This window comes from Diorhabda sublineata, chromosome 2 (assembly GCF_026230105.1).
Source record: "Diorhabda sublineata isolate icDioSubl1.1 chromosome 2, icDioSubl1.1, whole genome shotgun sequence".
In the NCBI taxonomy this organism is placed as follows: Eukaryota; Metazoa; Arthropoda; class Insecta; order Coleoptera; family Chrysomelidae; genus Diorhabda; species Diorhabda sublineata.
In genome coordinates, this window is record NC_079475.1 from 36,692,578 (window position 1) to 36,698,577 (window position 6,000).

Here is a 6,000-nt window from a genome sequence, read left to right on the forward strand (position 1 = left end):
ATCCCTTTTATGGCAGCTTTTCATATACGTGAGCGAAAACAGAAGCTGTTGTGGTAAATGTGTGCAGCGTGATGAAATTGAACCCTTGGAAATTCCAATTGCATTACAATTTCCAGCTGTACCAACCACGGCAACACTGAAATATATCCTGAATTAGTGTGTCTTTTTCAACCCTATGAAGGAGTACAAGTAAAATTTTCAGAGCTCCATGAATCAACCTGGTGAAACCTCCGACATCATTGTGAATTCCTTACACAATTCTAGCATCAATTTAGGAAGAGCAGTTAGGCGAGGCTATAGATATAATTATCAATTGGTATTCTAAATTGAGTGGATATAATTCACAATATGTATAATAAAAACTGATTCAGGTGGGCTTCCCTTCGATTACCAAATTATTGCTGTAAAGATATATTTTTTGAATGTTCTATTAGACCTTTTTGATAGAAAATTAGTTTCAAAGAATCTATATCGGTATTTATCAATTTTTTCATATTTACACTATCCAAGTAGAAGCTATAAACAAGTTTTGGGATAAAAATTGAAACAGAATATCACAAAATGCTCGGCTATAGTAAAACGCTTGCTCTTGCACTTGTTATAAAATTTTATGGCTACTTTCTGATCATTAGTAAATGTCCCTTTTGAAGATCCCACATCAGATTTGTAGTTTTATTTTTTCCATGCTCAGTCAACAAGCTTTCACCAAACTGTATTGAACGAAAATGGGGGAAATCCATCAGGAATTGAAGCTGTGAAAGAAATCCACCAACTAAAAGAACAGGTTCGTTAAAGAAAATCAATCGGTTTCTTCCATTCACTGTCTACAGTTTAATGGTGAAATTTGGAATTGACCACACTGATGTTGATAAAGAGTTTATGGTAAGAACTTATTCTGAATTTTATAAAACAAAAAAGCTGCGAACATCTGGTACAATCTATTTACCAAATAGATGGAAATATTTCCTGGCTAGAGTTCCCAATTCTGAAATCAATGTTGATAAGTAAACTGAAAACGTCGCAATAATTTCATTGCCACTTCAAATCGTCATCAACTGTATTAAAATTGATTTGTTCTTCAGAAAAATTGATATACGAGTGTTAGTAACGCACACGGTATTTTTAATTATAATTCGGTTGCGTGTTATATATTTTTTTTTATTGGAGGCCATAATTTTTGTTGAGAAATCTCATCAAGTCAAATAATATTTGATCAGGTTAATAACTTCGAATCCACAAATATAAAAACTGAAAAATAACTTACCCAGAACTGAAAATGTCTGTTGCCTCTGGTTCTTTTTTGTATGTGGGTTTGAATACGTCTTCAATACTAATTCGAGATTTTTTCTTTCGACTGCCACCTTCAATTTTATTTATTCTACATTGTTCTCTGGTAGGACATATTATATTATCATAGTTCTTCTTCTTTGAGAACGCGTTGCTTGTATACTGGCACGGATCTTCACAGGGATCGCATCTACACGTTTTACATTCGCAGTTTTTAGGATGAGGTTCTGTTTGAGAGGTAAAAGTATAAGCTTGTGTTGGTTTCACTGCCTCCCCTCCGCGCTGCTTTTTATTCGGATTTCCACGACAACTACATAGCTTAGTATTTGAAATTTCAGGCTCTAAATTGCTTGTTATTTGTTTTCGTTTTTCCATAATTTCCGAAGTGCAAATGATACAGTTGCATGGTCCAGCGCATGTACAAGGACTGATTTCCAATTTGGAAGAACGTTTTTTTCTAGGTCGCGTAGCGTCTAAAATTTCCGCGGATGATGGCATTGTTTTCGAAGATAATTTAGATACTAAATCAGGTACTTCCGAAGAACCTCTCTTAGATTCTTTACTTCCTTTTTCAATTTTCACTTTTGCACTGCCTTCAGTACTGTCATATTTCTCGACCGGTGCATCTGGACGAGCCGTTCCTTCTGGCTGGATACTTTCAATTGTTCTTATAAGTCGTTCCGAACTTTTCACGTATCGACCTTCTGAAGGTACTGCCTCTGGATGTATTATAGTATCACCTAGACGACTAATACTTTCTTTTAGATGGATACTTGCACCAGGTGTTTCTACTTTACGATCTGCACGTTCAACGCTCACTTCTGGGCGTATCATTGTTCCGTCTGGATGTTGAATGCTTCCATCTTCACGTATTCTACTTCCTGACGGTTGAACTTTTCCGTCTGCAGTCACTATTGTTCCATCAGATCTTAAAACAGTTCCTTCTTTATGTACTATAGAACCATCTGGTCTCATAACGCTTCCGTCTTCTCGCACTATACTACCTATAGGATGTACAGTACCATCTGGTGCTACAACTGATCCATCTGGTTTTATTATGGTTCCATCAGTTCGTACGATAGCTCCGTCTGGTTTCACCATGCTTCCGTCCGGACGTATAACCGATCCATCTGGTCTTATAATATTACCATCTTTACTTAAAATACTTCCTATAGGTTGAATAGTACCGTCTGCTGCTATAATCGTTCCATCTGGCTGTACTTCTGGCTTTTTACTTGATGTTTTACTTATAACTTCAAAACCAGATCGTAAAACTTTACCGTCTGGTGAAACCACACTACCATCTGGTCGTAAGACACTTCCATCAGGTTGAATAATACTACCTATTGGATACACACCACTATCTGGGGCTACTATTGGACCATCAGCTGGTATCTTACTTCCTTTCGTATGAATAGTTCCATCAGTTGAAATTAGTGTTCCATCTGGTAGTAAAACACCATCGGGCTTTACAATACTTTCTACAGGGTGAGACTCATCGATTCCTTTTTGGGTTTTTTCGAACGAATTTATATCAGTTGCTCCAAGAAAAACGCTTCCAGTCGGTATGACGGGTTCATCTTTGGTGACGATTGTTTCATCAGGTTGAACAACTGAACCATCTGGTTTCATACTAGAGGTTTTCAAAATTTTTTCGTGTTTACTTAATACCGTTCCACTCGGCTGTACAGCACTTCCTTTTGGAACGATCATTTCATCTTTTGTACCAACTGATTGTTTTATAATAGCATCAGGTCTGAGAGTACTTTCATCTGGACTGTAGCTTTGCGCATCTGATGGTTTTATAATAATATCTGGTCTGATATTACTTTCATCTGGACGTATTACAGTGGCAACTGGTTGAATTGTTTCATCAAAACCTGAAACACTACTAGGTTTAACGGTAGAGCTATCTGTTTTCATACTGGAGCTTTTCAAAACTTCTCCATGCTCGCTTAATACCGTTCCATCCGGCTGCAAAGTACTTCCTTTTGGAAATATTGTTCCATCTTTTATCGTAATTGAACCATCCGATCGTTTTATTATTCCATCTGGTCTGGTAATACTTCCATCTGGACCTACTGGTTGAATTGTTTCATCAGGACCTAAAACACTGCCAGGTTGCACAGTCGAGACATCTGGTTTAATGCTGGAACTTTCCAAAATTTCTCCATGTTCACTCAATATCATTCCCTCTTTTATGCTACCCTCTGGTCTGAGGGTACTTCCATCTGGCTGTACTATAGGTTGAATTGTTCCATCGGGTCCTAAGAAACTGCCAGGTTTAATAGTCGAGCTACCTGCTCTGAAGCTAGAAATTTTTAAAACTTCCTCAGGTTGCAAAATACTTTCATCTTTTCTACCATCTCCTTGACTTGCAATACCATCTGGCCTGAGAATGTTTCCATCTGAACGTACTATAGAACCAACTGGTCGAGTTGCTGGGAGAGAATCTGAGTAGATAAAAAAACATTATCAACTAATGAGAACTGCGTAAAATCAATTATTAATTCTGATTAAAGTAATAATGAAGAAGGAAACTAGTTTGCAACTAATAGGAAAACACTTGACAATGAAGGAAACAGATTCTTAAAAACAGGTACGTTAAGTGTATAAAAAATTATCCTAGTTAAGGTTCATTTAAGACGTTTAGAAAAAACCATTGAATTAAAATTTAGAGAAAAAGTATGCTTGTTTTGAATGATTCCATATAAAATGATAGCAAAATCGCCAAACAATTATTTATTTTGAAAAACTCCGTTTCGTTTCGGATTTTTCAATTTAATGTCATATAAATGAGAGAAATTTTGATAGAAAAATTCACGAAAAGTCGTACCTGGGAGTTTGTCTTTTATACTTTTCACTGAAAATTTATCTTGAATCATGGTTTCCGGAATGTTTTCTGAATATTCTGTAGAGACTCCAATTTCTTTACATTCACAACATTGACATGACTGATCTGCTGGGAAAACTGTCGACTGACATCCACAGTCAGCGTTTTGACTTGAAGCGGCAATCTGCGATTCTTGTTTATCTTCGAAAATATCATTTTAAACAGAGGTTAGAAATTTGATATATGATTGTCATATCTATCACGTTTTAGCAAATACTTCTAAAGCTAGTTATACGGTATTGAGCTGTAAAACTGAACATCAAATCTTTCTTTACTTTGACGTCATCAACAAAATTTTTACTGAGAGTAGAAACATGTACTTCCCTTCCAACTGTTTCAATAACAAACTGATTAAATTAGGTTAGGTGGTAACGTCAAATAGCTATGTTTGGACATTAGGGCATGTACAAGCAGATAACTTAGAATTGTTCCTCCAAAGCAAAGTGTTTTCTACACTCAGTTCAGTGAACAATGTCATTAAGTGAAGACGTCAATGTTTTTGCCATGTACTTGTACTTTCAAAATAGAAGAAAGTCAAGAGAGTCCAAGAAGGAATGGTGGATGCATTCTTTTATAAGCAGGAAAACAAACTCATAATGTTTCTTGGTGCTTAAGAACTGGACAAACAACCAGTTATTTTATTTATTTGGCTACTGCTGCCCAAATTTTCTCGGTCACATCTTTTCGAAAATCTTCTTCTTGAATTCTCGTTCATATTCATGATCGCAAAATATCACGACACACATAGCTTGAATGCCGCCTCTCAACTGACATGGTGCGTCTCTCGACAAGAAACCTACACACAACTTAGATGTACCTCAGTTAGAGCGTTGATAGGGATACAAATATATATGAACCACTCGATTCGAGGACTATAAAATATCAGTCTCGAGTTCTAAACGATGATCTTAGGTGTTACCGGTTTTCTGCGGTTTTCCAGGAACCTGGTGAAGCTAAATGGCTGATAATAATACAGCTGCAGCAGTAACCACCTACTAGCTTAATGCGAGGAATCGTTTATTTGGCGTGCCTCTTTTTTTAGTTCTTTCAGCTCCAGCCTGGGAGAAAAGTATTTCCTATACCATTACCAAACCTAATATATCTTTCACACACATAAATAATGTATATACAGTACAGCCAAAACTCATACCTGGTGTTTTGCTTAAAGAAAATAGCAGGAGAATTGATTTGTTTTCTTACCTGCTTTAGATGGCTTAACAGTCACAGCTGCTTCTTTCTTCGGCTTCTCTTCGGGACTAGTACCAGATTGCTGACGAATGAATCAAAATTTAAATAAATAAACTTCTATCAACTTTTAAATAATTTAATATGGGAACATTTCTTGATTGATAAATTGTATTGGATTTTTAATTAAAACTCGACTTAATTTATCCTACTATTCATCTCAATGACTGTCAATCTTTTACTTTTTCATCTGCCTAATATTTATACTTCAAATTCGTCATAACCTGGTCAAAACATGGTTATTTTTAATGCTCTGTATTAAATTGGTTCCACTTCGTCTGTAAATGTGAACGTACCATACCAGTATACGTTACGAACTTTACTATGAGTTTTCCTTTGTTTTCCTCACACTTTCATAATCCACTGTTATCTCATTTCCCTCTCCTTCTACTAATACCAAGACCATCTTCTTGTCTTCACTAGTCCATGGAGGTCTCTAGAATTGTAAAAAGGCTAATATACTAGATCAAATCCTAAGATGTTTCTCCGTGTGTAAATGCCACCTGGACAGTTGAAGTGTATCCTAGCTTGTTCATCAGTTTCAACTAGACCTTATGATTTTTCCAAACATTCTA